General features: G+C 43.3%; 1 long non-coding RNA gene across 2 annotated transcripts in view; it reads right to left on the minus strand.

Annotated features, from left to right (window-relative positions):
* The window catches only part of LOC143821796 (uncharacterized), a 127,691-nt gene that overhangs the window by 33,504 nt on the left and 74,840 nt on the right, over positions 1-19,347 (minus strand). For both annotated transcript variants that reach the window (XR_013225911.1, XR_013225912.1), the window contains exon 3: positions 11,971-12,059. This is a non-coding gene — a long non-coding RNA (uncharacterized LOC143821796). The remainder of the gene's footprint in view (positions 1-11,970; positions 12,060-19,347) is intronic.

Raw genomic sequence — 19,347 nt, forward strand, 5'->3', positions numbered from 1 at the left:
GCTTTGAATAATTGATTCGCTATCAGGTGACATTCTGGTGAGTTTGAGGGCAATTCCAAACTTACCTGACCCTCTAGTGGCAGGTAAGCCTTGATAATCCCAGAAGCACAGGTGTGATCAAACAATCCCATCCTTTGAGCTTGTGTTGCCATGGAAGGCTTGAGAAAAATTACATAGATTTATGGCCAGGTTAGATGTGATGGGGGGGAGCAATGGGATGGGGGAAACTATGTATATTATTCATGTGCCTGCATTAAACTGGGTGGAGTGGCTATTTTTACACTTTCCCCTGCTTTACCTGGCTGGGCTTCATTGCCTTTTTCCTTCCCAACTCTGGGAAAATACAATTCAAATAGTAGAGATGAGGGAAAAGAAGTGGGTTTGGTAGGACTGAAGAGATGGGAGGCTTTAATGTTTAAAAAAACCCAGAGACATGCCTTCATCCACATAGAACAGACCAGATACAGAAATAAAAATGTCTGTGTTTCCTCTGTCCTTTCTCATTTAATCCTTCTTAAGGAACCTTATTCTACATCTTAAGGATCCTTATTCGGGAACCTTATTTTCCCTTCTGAACAGATTACCTTCAGATCAGATTCCGAATGCTATTCAGACCCAATATCACAAACTACAACAAATAATGCCCTTGGGATTTTGTTTCTGCATTTCCTTCCAGTTTCTGAAATACTTTGTCACACTTCCCAAGTTTGTGTTTTTATAACTACAAGGGCTAGAAACATTTTACAGCAGAACTTGAAACTGAAATCCTAACAAAGGCCTGCAGAGCCACGTAAAAACTCTTTCAGAGCATGGGGGACACACCTTTTCTGTAGGTTTATGTTTAGGACTGCCAACCTGAACAGTTCCGCAGGGCCTGCAAAAGGGAGCTCCTCCACCAGGCATTTGGTTGAGGTCGACCTGTGCCATCACTTCCCAAGGGCCCTCCTCCTGAGCCCCCTCCTATGGCACCCACTGCAGTTCCGCCCAACCCATTGGACTATCAGTAGGAGTTACTTTAATGTTTAATTTTTCTCTACGGTTCCATGTTGCTTGTTGCTTCATTTCATTCATCATTGTTAATCTAAGTTATCAGTACTGTTTCTGTTCTGTTTCCTGTGAACTGCCATGAGCCTTCGGGGAGGGTGGTATACAAATATAATAGATAGATTAGATAGATAGATAGATAGATAGATAGATAGATAGATAGATAGATAGATAGATAGATAGATAGATAGATGATAGATGATAGATGATAGATGATAGATGATAGATGATAGATGATAGATGATAGATGATAGATGATAGATGATAGATAGATAGATAGATAGATAGATAGATAGATAGATAGATAGATAGATAGATAGATAGATAGATAGATAGATAGATAGATAGATAGATAGATAGATAGATAGATAGATAGATAGATAGATAGATAGATAGATAGATAGATGCTTTGGAAGGTGGGCTCATTATACCCTATTGAAGTCCTTCCCTTCCCCATACCCAACCTTCCTAAAGTTCTAACCTCAAGATCTCCAGGTATTTCCCAACTCAGAGTTGGAAACCCTATTTATATACTGTTCTGAGTTACAATAAACATGCCCATTGTGAGGAGTCTGAAACGATCCCTTATACATCTGACAGACCCACACAATAGCAAACACATTAATGTGTCCTCCCCACCCCCCAAATTGTCAGTCATTGCTTGAGTTAAACATTTTAATGCCTGTTCTCCTTTCCCCTGAAGGGGTGTTTATTGTTACAGCTAAGTAGTGAGTTTTCTAACGGGCTTTTTATACATCCTTGGAAATCTCATCTAAGATAACCAAATAAACTTTCTCATAAAATGCTCCACAGTGGAAAAAATCTAAGAGGCACGATTCCATTCGAAAATTAAAATGGCTCTTGAAGGTCTGCCATTGTATATGTTTTACAGCATATTTTACTAATAAAACACCAAAAGAAAAGGAACGGGGGTAAAACTATAAACCAAACCCAAAGATTTCTGTTTGGCACTTCAACATCCCTGTATCAGTTGGGTGAAAATCTGACTTGACGCATGTTTAAAAGCAGGGCTTGATTAAAGAAATCCTTGTCAATTAATCTTATGCTGTAGAATTAATTACTTGGCTAAACCGATGAAGGTTAAAAGCTTGTGTTCACTTATCCAATGAATAACTTGGGGTTTAATTCTTAGTAAAGAAGTATAGGACTGCACTTTAAATCTGTGCACATTTGTGTATAAATTAAATAAGTTCCAAAGAAAATACCTTCTTCATTCTTGGATTATTTATGTATGCATGACACCAAACAAAATATCCAAAGGGGCATTCCAGCCTGAGTTAGAGAAGAGGGGGCATGCCTCTTCTATTAAGTCAAGGTGGTGGAATGGATTTAGAGCACCCCTATACAAATTCAGTTCAATTCTGGGAGACCACAGTTCATATCCTCACTCTGCCATGAAGATTGCTGGATGACATTGGCCAGTAATTCTTTTTCAGCCTTGTACAAGGTTGCTGTGAGGATGAAAGAAATCTATGCCACCCTAAGTTCCTTGGAGGAAAGGTTCGGATAAAAATGAAATAAATAAAATGTCTTCTTCTGCGCAGATTAAGAAGAAGAAGAAGAAGAGTTGGTTCTTATATGTCGCTTTTCCCTACCTGAAGGAGGCTCAAAGCGGCTTACAGTCACCTTCCCTTTCCTCTCCCTACAACAGACACCCTGTGGGGTGGGTGAGGCTGAGAGAGCCCTGATATCACTGCTCGGTCAGAACAGTTTTATCAGTGCCGTGGCAAGCCCAAGGTCACCAGTTGGGTGCATGTGGGGGAATGCAGAATCGAACCTGGCATGCCAGATTAGAAGTCCGCACTCCTAGCCACTACACCAAACTGGCTCTACACTACACCAAACCACTACACCAAAGAAATAACAAAGGGACAGGAAGTTTCTTCCAAATCCCTACCCCTCGTGTAAATGTAGAATGGCAGGTACCTATCTCCAATATATTGGTTAGCAAATATATTGATTAGCAAATAGAACTTCCCCTTCCTGGTGAAAAATATCTACTCGACACCTAATTGGCCCTGTGCTAACTAGCTAACTAGGTTTACTGAAGGGTTGACATTTGCAAAATCCAACACTTTCACCTGATGAGGGGCCATCAGAGCTTATGCCATTCCTCTCTTCTCCGTTTTATCTTCATAACAACCCTATGAGGTAGATTAGGCTGAGATTGTGACTGGCCCAAGATCACCCAACAAGCTTGCATGGCATGAGTGGGAATTCTGACTTAGATTTTCCAGATACTGGTCTGTCTCTCTTAACCATGACACCATACTGGCTCTCTGCAGCCTATTTGTTCTCAGAATTCCTCAGTGCTTCCTTGGATGAGCCTTTAAATTGTTCATGCCCTAAATCTGATAAATGGGTCCCCTCTTGCATGTAGGAAACACCCACCCCAGTTGTAGGGGACCCCAGGCAGAGCTGCAGGGGTTCATCGCAGAGAGTGACTGTCAATTTACCTTGTATAAATGACAAGTAGCAGTTAATTTACAGATCTTCATAACCTGGCAGAATGGTTGGAAAATCTGATAATGCTAATGCAATTTTCATCTACATTTTTATTTATGCAATGGATATTGTAAAGCAAGCAATATTTGCCAAAAAAAGGGGAAATGATGCTGAAAGCGTAACAATCTATTCCTGCATTGTAATTGCAAACCACTTTTGAAACTTTCTGCAAGCTATTTTGCAGTGATAGCTGCAAAAAAAATGGTATTTTAAATTATTTCTTTATAGCACCTATTCATAACCTCCCCCATCCCAAGAAAGAGCCTGCTTGTTGGTTTGTAATGCTAAAAATTGGTTGGTTCTTATGCTAAAAATAGGCGACCATATTTAAGGCGTAGGAGGAAATATAAGGCGTAGGAGGAAATATAAGTGGTCAAAAGGGGGAATAGCAAAAATTAAGAGGATGAAACTATCTCCCCTTCCTAGATAGCCCATTGGCAGAAATAGGAGGTACAGTTGCCAGTTTATGCTGTGAAGAAGCTTGGAATATAGGGGCAGTGAGCCACTGAGAACCCATAACTAAAGATGATTTCAAATTTGTAATCCCTGCTGTTCTAAGTCAAAATTTGTGCTTTTCCCTTTTCTGAAGCCATTACTGTTTTTTGTAAATAGCGCCATTTTGTTTCATTCCACCAATCTTCCCAACAAACTATGCACATTTTTAATCATTATGTATAATCACCATTATATATGTATTGAACACATATACGATGTCCACTCGACTATGAATAAAGCATGTAAAAACCACCTCCATGATGCAGACAAATCCAACAATAACCAATAATTGAACAGACCAGTAAAAATATAAACAATCATTATAAAAGTCATTAAAAAGGGAAGTATTCTATTCTGTTGACCTCTCTGATGAATGAAAAACGGTGTTGACAAGGGAGAAGCCATGCTTTTTAATTACTTTGTAAAAATTATAAACTGCTTTCCCCATTATGCACAGTGTAGCATATAATAACCACATTTGCCAATATCCTATAGCCATAATGCATGAACAACCATAGATTCCAGAAAATGCCTATTTGATGCAGGCATGAGCCAGTACCAGACACCCACCCCCCGCAGAAAAAGGTATGCCAAGGTATTTTCTTGTTGACCTTTGATAGCTAGAAAGGAAAAGAAAGAAAAGCTGGAGGGGAAATAACTTCTTCCTTATAAATGTGAAGCCCTGAAGAGTTGTGTCTACCAAAAAGCCTTTCCACTGTTCCCACTGAAGACTGTCTTCCTTCCTTCGGAAAATCCGCCTGTCTGCCGGCCTGAGATCCTTGTTTTTTTATTGGGCTCTGATCCTGGTTAGCAACCCCACACATACTCTTGCACACACACACAGAGACACTTGCAAGAGGAAAAGCCAGTTGCTACGGAAACTTTTCTTGCAGAGAAGACAAACAAAAGCAACTTAAAAAGAAAGAGGACAAAGGCGAGGGCTGTCTCATGTGCATCTTTAGCCAAGTATCCAACTATACATAACATATGCTCCCACTGTCTCGATTTACCAGGACCAGTCCTTCTTTTCTGGTACCTGTCTCCGATAAATCACCATCTCTATTATTTCCTTTTGAAAACGCCTTGCTGCATATTTTTATCATGAGTTGCTGCAGTTGCTGTTTGACAGGATTTGGTTTCCTTCCCTGAGTGCCTGGAAGCTGATTTTAGACAGAGGAATGGGCACATTTTGTGAACATATAAATGCATGCACATGGACGCTAAGGCATCATGACGTGAACAACTTCCAACATATGCTGAGAAACTGTTTTAGGGAAATAATGTTCCTCTGCAAAGGGGCACAATCAACAACTGCCTGTACACAAGTCTTCTCTGTTGCGGCCCCCACTTTATGAACAGCCCACCCCAGAAGGTCAGGAGGGCTGCCACTCTCCAGGCAAACTATGCAGAACTGAATTATTCAACTATATTTGAGTCCAGAGAGGGCCACTGGGAGGGGGACAGAGTTCGGGGGGGGGGGATCATCTGAAGCAGGCGTTCATGGGAATTGTAGCGTTCATGGGAATTGTAGTCCATGGACATATGGAGGGCCGTAGTTTGACTACCCCTGATCTGATTGGGGGTTTATTGGTCTTTATTATATGGATTGTTTTGTGTGACCCGCTTTCGAGATCAACAGGCTATAAATCCGATATAAATAAGGAGGTCCCTTCCAACTCTATGATTCTATGAAATGGATGATGCTGCATCCAACTAATTGCCTTTCCATTTATTTTACTAAATGATGCTGATCTAGCTGTTGCCACTAGGGGCAAAGGGAACTCTGAGCACTCACTGTGAGCTAGAGCAGCCTTTTTCAACCTTTTGGCTGTGGAGGAGCCCCTGAAATAATTTTTCAGACTTCAAGGAGCCCAAGAAGTGGTGAGCTGGCTACTGAATTTCTTGTATTTCAGATATGTTGTTCACCACACCCTTCACAATAGTGTGCTTGTGACTGCCTGTTTCACAACCACCCTATGACTAGGACCAGTTGTCCACCAAGCCACAATGAGAAACCCATCGCTGTAGCTTGGCTTGCTCCCAGCTAACAACAGAGTGGAATTCTATAGCTGGGTATAGGTGCGACCCTTACTTTACTGCCAGACCCATGTTGCTGCCACCATCATCCATGCTGTTCCCCTGCAGTGCTGCCAATCTGACACCTTGTACCTTGCAAAATATCTTGAACCAGCCCCATCAATAACTAGGGCTTTTCCACACATTGGGCATTGTAGCATGAAGCCCGCTGTATTGCAAAGCACAAGAAATAATCACGACTCACTGGCACTCCACACTTCTCGAGCTGTCTTGCATGGCTGCTTTTCCCGTTTTAGTCTTGTTGTGTTTTGGCCTGCCTACCAGTGTCAATCACTTTGGCCACCCAATCCCCTCCTGGCATGGCTGATTGACATATGAACTTCCGGCGATTGCCAGGTTTTTTTTTAATAGACTTATTCGTTTAAATGCCTATTCGAATCTTCATATTCAAATCAATCTCAGCCAAGGCACGTGTCCACCTATTCGTTGCTCCAGGCGGTTCTCCATTTTTAAAAAGCACTTCCCATTCCCCAGAAGAAGGGAGAGGGGGGCAGGTGCAAGGGCAGGACATTAGAGGCAGATGTAGCGCTTCTTCACCTCCATACCTTTCTTTTGCTGGTTGGTCTGCTAGTTGTCCGCTGGAGGAAAGCACTTTTAGTTTGGTAAATCCACTTTATGCAATCCCCCAACTCGCAGATGTAGCAAGCAGTTTGCTGGCCAGATACAGGAGGTTGGCAACGTCATGCAGAGTGGCTGGAATATAGCGTCTTTGCAAGGTAAGTATTTCACTATATTTATCATGTGCAGAAAAGTCCCTAGGGCTGGACTGGGAACATACAATAGCTTATGAGCAAATCATCCTTTCTTTATGAGCTAACTCAACAAAGTCACTGAGCTCCAATCAGTGGTGCCAACAATGGGTGTTGGCTTTCCCATGGCCCTCACAAACTGGCAGCAATCTTAGAGCAGATAGTTAGTCAGCCAGAATCAGTTATTGTTGTCACTGAAGAGTAAGTTGGAGTGACTTGCCCAAGCTTAACTAGTGAGCATCATTGGTCAAGTGGAGATCTCAAACTATGTCTCCCTGGTACTACTCCAATACACTGATTATTGCTACACCTGTGGCTCACAATGTGGCCTTTCCTGTCCACCATTATTGCCTGCAACTTGGGAGTGGGGGGATGGGGGGAGGGCAGGATTTGCCTGCATGGGAACAATTCCATTTTGTCCTAGGCAGTCTCCTAATAGAAACATCATAGCTGTGATATAAACAACTCAGGAGTCTGCAAAGCGGAAAACCAGCAGCCAGCTGTGGAGAATTGCAAATCTGATTTGAATAAGTGCAAGCCAACTGCAAGAACTTTAAACAGAAGGAAGTCTAATACAATTTTTTTTAGAGGTCCAGGGTGCATTAAAGGCCATTAATAGTCAAAAAGGAAACTGTTAAACACATCAGCTGCCCATATATACAGACCCTGAGGGGAAGTGCCCTACTAAAGCCCTTATTCCGTAGTAGGGCAATGGGTTCAGAGCATGCCAAGAGGAAAGCAACTGAGAGAATACAAAGGAGAAGTGGAAAGTTTGCTGCCTTATCGTTCGCATGGATTTAACTGAGCAAATGACTGTTCACACAACAGAGTCACTATGTTTTTTTCCCACAGGTACACTGATACTATGAGCATGTGATTCATACTTGGTAACGAGAAAAAACAAGCAATCTGCCGCATTGAAAAGGCTTGTAGCCATTTCAGCCTGACAGTGGGGCCTGCAGGCCTCTCAGCTGTCAGGCCAAAAAGGCTGTAAGACTTTTCAGCACACCAGATCGCTTCCCTCCCTTTGAAGGGGCGGGGCATTGACCTGGTGCACTGAAAAGGCTTGCAGCTGTTTTGGCCTGATGGCCAAGAGGCCTGTGCACCCTGCTGTTAGGGAGCTTCCCATTCTGTTCTCATCTTATTGATGGCCAGAGCTGTCTGTCAGCTCTGGAAGACCGTTACTGGCTGCAGAAGTTGACCCAAACACGCCCCTTTCTTGAACAGAAATTAGCACGCTAGCAAGTTTGTTGAGCTGCATGCTGACTCGGACGCAGCAAACACACGTAGCCCACCACAAACGAGCAAACCTGGAAGTCAGGTAAAGGGTCATTGGAGGACCATGTCAGCAGATCATACGACCCCCCCCCAATTCATGAGCCACAGCCCAGGCTATTTTTGTGAGGGTTTGGGGGTCATGCTCTGGGTCGTGCCCATCCCTACTCACAAATATAGGACTCATATAGTTATTGTAATGCTGGCTGCCTTCTGTCATGGCCTGAGTGAAAAGCTAAATTTAAAAATACTAAGTAAAATGCTTTTCTACATTTAAATTCAAAGTAAAGTTAGAAATGAACTGAATATAGATAACTATATCTATCCATCTATATCTGTCGGCCTATAAATAGGCAGCTAAACGGCACTTCAAGAAAGTAAGTCAAGTTCCTCGAAGGATGCAGTCAGACGCTAAATGATCGTGTATGTAAATAAATGACACAACATTAACTTAAAACATCAATTTACAGCACAATGCTTCGTTCTCATCTAATCCATTTCCTCATTTGCAGCTGTTGTTCTCCTGAGAATTAGATCCTCCATGTCCCGAACTTTGTCAGCTTGGCTCCCAGTCCTTCATTCACTCTTACTGAAGAAGGTGGAAGCTCAGACATTTCACTGAATACTTTAACCCACCTCTCTGCTTTGTCATTAATATGTGGGAGTGACACTATGAGCGTGGCCCTTTCTTAATCAGCTCCTTCAGCTGCAAGTTTGTCCAGTGAGTAGTGCCTGCCTGCATCCTCCTCTCTCCTTTGCAAATCAGGCCATGAAGATGGGAAAGCCATGTTCTCTTGGCAATGACAGTATTTTAGGGATCCCCTCCTATCCATGTTGGGTGGAATGGTGCAGGGAATCCTAGTGCATATTTCTGCCCTTGGCATGATGTCATTCTCTTACAATGGTAGAGAGGAGAGTAATTAAAGGTCCACTAACCCTCCCTGCTCCAAGGAGCACAGAGATAGGGATGCCAGTCCACAGGTGTGTGCAACCTGGGGATCCCCTGGAGGTATAGCTCATCTCCAGATGACAAAGATCAGTTCTCTTGGAGAAAATGGACACTTTGGAGGATGGACACCCTGGCATTATTCTCCACTGAGGTCCCTCCCTGCCCCAAATCCCATCCACTCCTGGCTCCACCACCCAAAGTCTCCATGTGCTTTCCAACCCAGAGCTGGCAAGCCTATCTGGAGATCTGGTGTGTAGGATCAAGCCTACCTATCCAGTTAGCACACAGAAGAAACTAGCAGCTTCACCGACTGGCTTTTTAATCATTGCTTCATGGACACTAAAACTGTAACCGACACACACAGAACTAGAGCTAAGGGAGGACCCTCCCATACAGGCCTTAATGGGGCAACAGAAACAGAAACTAGTTTGTGGGGGCACACTTAAAAGTATACTCATATATCCATCACAACAGTGACGTTTGTTGGAATTATTCTAATGCGTAGCAATGTTGGTCTGAAGTAGCACAATAAAATCAGAGTCCAGTAGCACTTTTTAAGACCAACAAAGATTTATTCAGGGCGTGAGCTTTCGAGTGCAAGCACCCTTCATCAGACGAAGAGTCTGACGAAGAGTGCTTGCACTCGAAAGCTCACGTCCTGAATAAATCTTTGTTGGTCTTAAAGGTGCTCCTGGACTCGGATGTTGGATTGATTTTTTTTGCGGCACACCGGTGTGGACTGCCATAGGGGCCAGGAAAGACCTGCGTAGCTGCAATTCATCCTTTTTTTTTTTTTTTTTACTGTGTCTGTGAAATTGCCGTTAAAAGATAACAATGACAATATCTAACAAAGCACGGAGGTAATCCTTGAAACACCTGTCTTTACTGTAGGCACTGGCAGGCTGTGGAGGGGGCTGAGATGAAGACGTAGGTAAACAGGGGAAACAGACCACACACACACACGCTAGCAACCAGGCTTAACAAAGGCTTTCGAAGTTCTCACAGGAAATGTTCATGGGCATATGTTTAACAGATTAACATTTTAGGACAAGATATCCCACCTATAGGAATCTGTGCTGATTTCCAGCTCTCCAAACGGAAAGCTCTGCTTGACACAATCCGGTTGCATTTAAGCAAATAAGCCTGTGCGAGCCCAGCCCTTTGGTCCCCATTCACCGCAGGTTGAGAACTCTCTGTTGAACAGAGTGTTCTCTGCTAAGTGACCAGTTCTTCTCGTCTGTGGCTCCAAAACAATCACACAAAATCTGAGGATGGGATTGGAGGTACATTTTGGTCACAATTTCAACATTAAGAGGTATTTAATTACCCCCTCCCCCTTCCAAGGTGAATTTATGCAATTTAAACCCCTAACAGCTCCCTTAAAACCTAAGATAATGTAGTGCGGGCTTTCTCCACCAGGATTTTGTGAAACCCTGGGGTTTCTTGATGGCCCTGGAAGGGTTTCCCAAATGGGTGGGAGTTAATTAGTTTCTTATATATATTTTTTAAATGTGTTAAGTATTTATCAGGTGGTATGACCATATATGATCAGATTAATCTGCCCCCCTCTCTCAAAATGGCCAATGATGGGGTGGGAAGGGGAGGGGCCCCAGGTGGGTTTGTACACAGCTATGCTTCTCAGCCATATTCTGCACCATCATGCCACTTTTGGGGTTTCCTCAAAGCCTCAAGAATGTTTCAGGGGTTTCTCAATAGTAAACATGTTGAAAAAGGTTAATATAGTATATGCACAGTGGCCACTAAGAATCACAACTTGGTTCTCTCATATTTTGGTTCCCATTTCAAAGGAGTTTGTGAAAGAGAAATTCTTGGTGAATTGTGTCCTGAGTTAACTTGTAGAATGGGTGCCATTTAGATTTTCTGATCCAAGCACCAGGATATCTTGGACCAGCACTATTAACACTTCCTACCTTACCTGAAAGTATGTATGAGCTAATAGCATTTCCATATTGCAGAAATTCGTGCCCTATGCAGACCATTGCTTTCTATGTGCTGTGTAGGACTGGGATCATGCTAGGGTTTCTTTTAACTTGCAGCTGGACAGATTTTATACAGTCAGGGAAAATGTGTTGCATTAATACTAAGCTTTTGTACAATTAGACATTCGGACTGTAATTAAGGAGCTGGGTTGTTTCTTTAAAATGGAGAGACGGCAAAAAAGGAAAACAAAAGATAAAAAGAAATAAAAATTGATGGATGTTTCTTCTCTTTCATTTATCCTTTCATACAGTTACATAAAAAGTTCTTTGGAGATGAGAGAGCTCCACACTGGCTGCTTATGCAATGGGTGGGGGGGAGAAACTTGAAATGTGTCAGCCGGCCCTGCACTGTCGGGGCATCTGCCACCATGCGTTAGATTTCACACCGGCACAGAGGCATATATGCACAGACCTAAGCCATACAGTCTCTAGCCTCCAATCTGTACAGATGGCACAGCACTAGGGTTGTTAATCTGATGATGCCCTGTGATTGGAAATGATCTCTAGGCGACAGAGATCAGTTCACCTGAAGAAGGTGGCCGCTTTGGAAGGTGGACATTATGAAGTCCCTCCCCTTCCTAAACCCTATCCTCCTTAGGCTCCACCCCCACCCCCAATCCCCAGCTATTTCCCAACTTGGAACTAGCAACCGTAAACAGCACACATGCTAGACTCTGTTCCAACAGGCAAACTTGATATCAGGAACGGAGAGGAGAGGTCTTGAGGCTAGACCACACTTTTGTGATACCCTTCCGTGTGATCAGAAGAGTGGCTGCTCGTTCAATCCACCGGTGCCTAAGTTCTTCCTGCTTTTGAATGGCACTGCCCTGCTTACCAGAAGGCTGCTGAATGTCCAAGCTCTGCAGTGCTGAAAATCTAAGCTCCCTTCAAAACGCATGCTCTCCTCAGAAGTCTCTCACCAATCTAAATAAACAAGAACATAAACATAGAAAATGTGCATGCATTCTACTCCCCTCCTAAATATTTACGTTAGACTAGTTTGAAAGAACTCTGGTTTCAGCCCCCAGAATATTAAAAGAGCTGATCCTCTGGGAGACGATGTGGTGTCAGGGGCAACAGTTGTCTATAAAGGACTTATTTTGAAAAGCCTGGCTACGTGCCCTGCTCCAGGAACATGTGGCAACCATTTGGTTGCTTGGGAGGTGGGGGTGCTATGCAAAGAAATCCTGCCTCCCAGGTTAACATGGTGACTGGATAAGGCCGCGCAAAGAAATTCAGGAGCATCAGGGCAGAGATCTCAAATGTAGGTGGTCAAGTGCCTTCAAATAGACCTGTTTTGTACATTTGTGTGGGTGGGAACAAGAGGAACATGGTCCCTACTCAATTTGGGCTCTGTGGGGCTTTTTCAAGGATGACAGTCATGAAAAGATAAAGTACAGTAGCCAAGCAGCCTGGCAAACAGGTGGCAGAGAAGCCAGTTTGGGAGAGTCCAACATTCTGTTTATCCAGCTACACATTTTTATATTCTATCCTGACCTGGATCTAGTCTGCACATCTGCACACAATAAATAATACACTTTCAATGCACTTTAGAAGAAGATTTTCCTGTTCTGCACAGGAAAATCTAGCTGCCAAAGCACATTGAAAGTGCATTATCCTATGTGTGCAGACTAGGCCCTGGATGGCCCAAGCTAGCCTAATCTTGTCAGATCTTGGAAGCTAAAAAGGCCTGGCCTTGACCAGTATTGGGATGGGAGAACACCAAGGAAGTCCAGGGCCCCTATGAAGAGCCAGGCAACGCCAACCACCTCTGAATATCTCCTGCCCTGAAGACTCTATGGCAGGCTTCTCAATGGCCTTGGGAGGGTTTCCTGAATGGGTGGGAGTTAATTAAGTGTTAATGTTACCCAACATGCCCATTCATCAGTAAAGCTGTATATTTTCTGTTTTTGAAATAGCCTTTCTTACTTTGCCTCTTTGTTGAGCCCTTGGTCTGAATGCTGACACAGCAACCCTGAGGGGGAGATTTTGAAGGGTGGAATTTCCAGAATGCCCACCTGGAGATGGTCCTGCCATCTTTTAAATATCTTTTCTTCAGCCAAATTTGGGTTCCCACAGCTACTCAAAAGAATCAAAATCTAATACAAGTGACTCGTCAAGGTACACACAAGCACTATGAAGGGGAGTCCAGGAGCTTCTGGCCCCAAAGGTGAAAGTTGCTCGCCAAAGGAAATAATATTCATTCATTCATTCATTCATTCATTCATTCATTCATTCATTCATTCTTAAATTTATACCCTGCTTCTCATGACAATGTTGCCTCAAGGCGGATTACAGGAAAAAAAACATAGTATATATCCCATAAAACCCCATTAACACAACAATAACATTGATCACAACATCCCAGAATTATAAGATGGGAGAAAAACAAGAAGGAAGAAAACCAAACGGAGCGAGCCTCTGGTCCCCCTGCCCATCTTGTGTCTACACCAGCCAATTTATTCTGCAGACAAGTGCGGACGAGCTTTTCAAGATTCTTCCTCCTGTTCCCTTATGTGTTCCCGTTCTGTTCTTTGGTTGTGTACAGCCTACACGTAAACCATACAGCACTATGCCAGCTTCAGCTGCTGTTTTTATTGTAAGCGCCTCTGTCCCTGTGTGTATAATTACAGCAGTCAAATCAATTTTCTGCCTCTCTTCAAATGCTTCCTAGTAAATCATATTGGTTTCCATTCTCCCCTCCTCCCCCCAAAGTATTTTACATTTTAAACAGGTACCAGGTCTGGTTAGCGCAACCGAGGAGCATCAACAGCATGTTCATCCAACCGCCCTCAGATCATCGTCCATTACTACAAACTGTCTCATCGCATAATTTACAGTACAATTACGTCAATGCCATGTGGTTGCCAACCTCCAGATGGTGGCTGGAGATCTCCAGAGGATGCAAATGAACTCCAGGTGATAGAAATCAGTTCACCCGGAGAAAATGGACACTTTGGAAGGTGAACTTAATGGTATTTATTATGTTTCAATTTCCATGCCGCCGTTCTTGACAAGAGCTGTCTCATGGTGGTTTACAAAATACAAAATCAATAAAATTGAGGTCCCTTCCCTCTCCAAACCTCACCTTCTCAGGCTCCACCCCCAAAATATCCAGGTATTTCCCAACCTGGAACTGGTGTCCTTTTATGTTGACAAAACTTTGTGGATTCTTTTAGGATTTCCCTTTGCTTAAACAAAATCTTAAACAAAAGCTTAAACAAAATTGAGCCTCCTATTTACAGTACATTTTACGCCACCCAACCCCTTAAGAGCACAGAGTTCCACAAAAGGGTCTTCCCTCTTCCATTTTATTCTACCAATATGCTTCCAAGTGGGCAAGCGTGATTAGCTACTGGTGATTTGAACTCAGATCTTTCCAGCTCTAGTCCCCAGGAGGTGGGGGGGGGTGCACTGAGTCACACTAGTAATGCTGCCAACTGCTTTCTCAGCTGATCTCCAGGGCTGATTCTGCACTTACTTTGTTTATTCCATTGTGGATCCTGCTGAATCCAGATCGATTTGAACTCGGGTCTGCCTCTCCCCCCCCATTGAAACAGAAAAGTGTTCTGCATGTGGTTAGGGAAGTTCAGAAGGAGAGGGGGAGCCAAGAACAGCAGGAGCCACTTTCTTTCTTTTCTTGAAGTGTGTGGGGAGGATTGGAAACAGCAGAGGAGGGAGAGAAAAACCAAGAGACAAATCTCTACTGAGAGACGTTAGGGTTTCTGGAGCCTCTGCTGAGAGGAGTTAGGGCTTCCCCTTTAAGGCAAGCTTGCAGCCTGGGAACGAGGAACTGAAGCTTGGCCAATCAGGGCTTCTCTACCACGGAGCTCAGCAGTGAGCTCAGAACACATAGAGCTCTGCATGCTTTCTCATGCTTTCTCACACCTATTTTTCAAATATTGAAGGTTATACCCACTCTAGGATATTGCAGGGAAAAGGTAGGGTCACTCCAGATCAATCATGTTTGTTGCAGAGGGAAAATTTAAATCGGTCAAAATCAAAATGGAAATCGCATTCAGTGGAGATGGCAGGGACTGAATCGACCTGGGATTGGAATAAAAGCTCCGTGCAGTTTCAGCCCAGGTGACAGAGACCAGTTCAACTAGAGAATATGGCCACTGTGGAAGATGAACTCTCTGGCATTATACCCCATTGAAGTCTCCCCCCTCCCCAAACCCTGCCTTTCTCAGGCTCCACCCCCAAAATCTCCAGGTGTTTTCCAACCCAGTGCTGGCAACCTTACACACAGAGCTTTAGCCACCATCTAAAATCAATACCGAAATCCCAAATACTAGCATTAACATGTTTGTGCACATGCCAGCTATGATTTATCTATTCCATATAAAAACAGTTTTTTAAAAAAATTCACCTATGGAAAGGCTGATGCTTCAAAACTGACATTTGAAGCTTGACAACTTTGGGGTTCCAAAGCCCCTGCAGAAACAGTTTTCTGGATTAAATCTTCCATAGTAGCAATACACATTTGATCCTGTCTTAGAAAGCTCACCTGTTTGGCCTTCTGTCTCTTCAACCCTCAATTAAAAAAAAAAAAGCAACAGCTCTTGTCTTGCACTGCTGAAAATGGGAACGGCAATGAAACTCTTCCCCTTCGGACAACTCAGGGGAAGGATGCATTTGGGGAACTGAATCTAAAGCTATGACCCAAATTCACAAAAGCTGAAATAGACAGGGAGAGGGAGTCAAATGGGGACCATTTCACACAATTGATAAAGTGTAAGTCATCATGCTAAATAAAAGGAGTGATTCTATCCTAATGGCTAAGGGATGCTGGTTTTGTCTCTAGAATGCTTGGACTGGGGGATTATCACTTTTCAGATTAAAAAAAAAAAAGTGACCCTGAAGTTTTTATGGTATATCTTTCAGAGGATTTATGGGCTCATAAAACACATTTTTAGCCAAGCTCTAAATGCTGCCTTTCAGAGTCCCTCGTATGTGAAAGGTTCCAATCCTCGGCCCACTAACTCCGCAAGAGCCCCACTGGAACTGCTGCCTAGAGATAACAACAGGCTAATTTCAGGCCTAAGATTTCAGCCTATTCATGCTCTTTAAATAAGAGGACTTGGTTTGTCACGGTTCTTTCCTTTCTTTTTTCTCCCAGGGCGAAATGCAGCAAGTGCCAAATGGATTCTTCAGGGAGAAGAAACCATTTCGATTTACTGGGGAATGAATTTGCTTTATATGGTAACCAAAGCCAGCCAAAGGAGATTGCCCTTATTAAAGTTTTTCATTAAGCTGAATGTGACTCTTAGTCCCCTTCCTGCTTTTATGTTGCACCAAATGGAGTGTTTCGTTTTAAAGAGCTAGATCCATCAGCTGGTACCGATTGGAAGGCCACTCAGGCAAAGGGATTTTCTGTTGCAAGGGAAGGCCAAAACCACCACACTGCGTTGTGCTGAATAAGGACAAAAAGTAAGCCTGTTCTCAAAGTTGCTTGCTAAAAATAGAGGATCCAGAAGTTTTCGGTTCAGTCTGGAAGAGATATTTTCATCTCATATGCCTGCTGAGAATTGTATAGGCCAGTTTTATTGTCTGCAAATCAACTTAAGGTCGGTATGACTAGTGGATGTACTACGTCAGGAAGGAGCCATGGCTTAGTGATAGAGCATCTACTTGACTTGCAGAAAGTCCTAAATCTAATCCCCAGCTTCTCACATTGAGAGGATCAGATAGTTGGTGACGTAGACCTTTATCCAAGATGCTGAAGAGCTATCGTGCGTAAGAATAGACGTTACTGGTCTGACTCACCTATGAGAAGAGTGCAAAGAAGGGTCGGGCAATGCAGGTGCAGGTAGATACCTAAACTCCTGGCATGTCTTGCATTTAAATGCTGGGCATGTCATGCAACTAGTACCTGGATGCTTGGACACAGTATCTGAAGGACAGTCTCCTAACATATCAACCAGCCAATTAATTCACATCTCATTCTGGAGTCCTTTAGATTATGCAACACATTAGGGTTTATGTTTATTAAATTTCTATACCGCCTACTCCCGAGCCAGCTGGCTCGTGGCGGTATACAACAAGATAAAACATTAGACAGCAAGAACACCCTTTCACTGTTAATAAATTTAAAATCCCATATCCCAATTTAAATAGCAAGTCAAATAACAAGATGGCAGGCAAAATCAATCCCTAACTAGACCCATATTCCTCACTCCTCCGTTCCCAGCAGCATCGATCTGAAGTTGTATTATTCAATAGTAGGCCCCGTCACAAGGGTAGGGGGACCTGATCTACTTTGCCCGGCGATCCACCCAGCCTCAACCAAAAGCCTGGCAGAAAAACTCCATCTTGTAGGCCCTGCGGAACCCAGAGAATTCCAACAGGGTCCTTAGCTCTTCTGGGAGGTCATTCCACCAGATGGGGGCCAGGACTGAAAAAACCCTGGCCTTGGTTGAGGCCAGCCGCGCTTCCCGGAGACCCAGGATTCATACCCACAGAACATAGTGTCCTGGGGGGAGAGGGCATAAGGTTTCCAGGTCCCCCCTGGCCACCAATGGGGGATAGGAAGTAGGAATGCTATATTCAGGTTGGGAATCTCCTGGAGATCTGGGGATGGAGTCTGTGGAGGACAGGGACCTCAGTAGGGCAGGGTGCCATATTAGTTCTTTTTGTAACTATGGATGCTCAGAATACTTTGTGCTAAGGGTGGTTCTTCATCAGGGCTATTTGCCATAAACAAATTGTTGCGGTTCTGTCACTACCTGCATGCTGGCTACAGAACAGATGACCCACAAGGCCTCTACCACTGAAATCATCCATCTTCCATATTTTGCCAGAGATGTGTTACATAATAATCATGATTCCATTTCCTTTTTCATTCACTAACATTGTTGGAGTTATGATATTATCACAGAATATTACTACTCTGCTACTACTACCTGCGCACAGAGATTCAGGGGCAGACTGAGTGGCCAAATCAGCCTTCCCCCCCCCCTTTATGGTTTTTCTAAATTCTCTTTTTAAAACATTCTCTTTCCTTCTCCTCTCCTTTGCACTCTCCCCCCACCCTCCTTCCCACTCGTCCTTCTCCCGCCCTCTACAATGATCTCCCACACCACCTCTGGTTCCTAAAAGGCCATCCCTTTATCCATCCTCAGATATGTTTCCCGATCTTATCACCCCTCGTCCTGATCCGTCTTCGTCATAATTGTTTTACATATTTGTCATATATTCTTATATTAAAAGATTTTTTTTAAAGATTTTAAAAAGAAACCAGGGACACTGATCTGTCCAATCATTATCAGCTGGCTAGATCTAGAAATTTTCAATGTTAACACAGTCTTTTAGTCATTATACTGGAGCAGGTGCAAAAGAGGAAACTGATGTAGAAAGCCATCTTTTACATTTTGACACTTTTATTGTTCACAGGGTTGAGAGAAGAGCCTTCATTTCTCCCCTGTGAATTGGAGGACTATTTATCTATTACTTCCCGTGTGGTTAAGGAGAAAGCTTTGGGTTAAATGTAAGAGTTCAAAAAATGTTGTCCTCCTCTAAACTTTGTGCTGGAATCCTTGTTTATGAGCTGTCTGGAGAGGATCGGGGAATCAATGGGACTTTGTTTAATAAATAAAAAGCCAGATGCATCTTGTTTCAATTTTATATGTTAGGCTCTGCCTATAACGGATGATACATAACACCTTGCAGAATATAGGAAATATATCCACTGCTACTTCCTACATCATTTTGCTCTTCAAAAGTAGTTAAAACTTTAACACTGTCACCTAAGTAATTTGTACGTGACATTTTTGTAAAAATTAACCATTTTGGCAAAACCTTCCTGTCTTTTAATGATCCCTGAAAACGCATCACAACCAAAGTGGATGTGCTGCCATTCTGTTGATAACCTAACACCACACCAGGTTAATCAGAGTTGAATTAAAAATCAGGCTTTGTGGAATAAGGACCTAGCCATATTATCACATCCTCTATGGCAGGGGTAGTGAACCTGTGGTCTTCAAGATGTCCATGGACTACAATTCCCATGAGCCCCTGCCAGCGTTTGCTGGCAGGGGCTCATGGGAATTGTAGTCCATGGCCATCTGGAGGACCACAGGTTCACTACCCCTGCTCTTTGGAATATTCACAAGGCTTTTTGGCCCTGGATCTCCCATAATCATCCTGAAGTTGGTGGCCATTATGAGATTCCTAGTTCTGTTTTCTGATAAACTATGCCTGCCACAAATGT

Source organism: Paroedura picta, chromosome 12, assembly GCF_049243985.1.
Source record: "Paroedura picta isolate Pp20150507F chromosome 12, Ppicta_v3.0, whole genome shotgun sequence".
NCBI classification, from domain to species: domain Eukaryota; kingdom Metazoa; phylum Chordata; class Lepidosauria; order Squamata; family Gekkonidae; genus Paroedura; species Paroedura picta.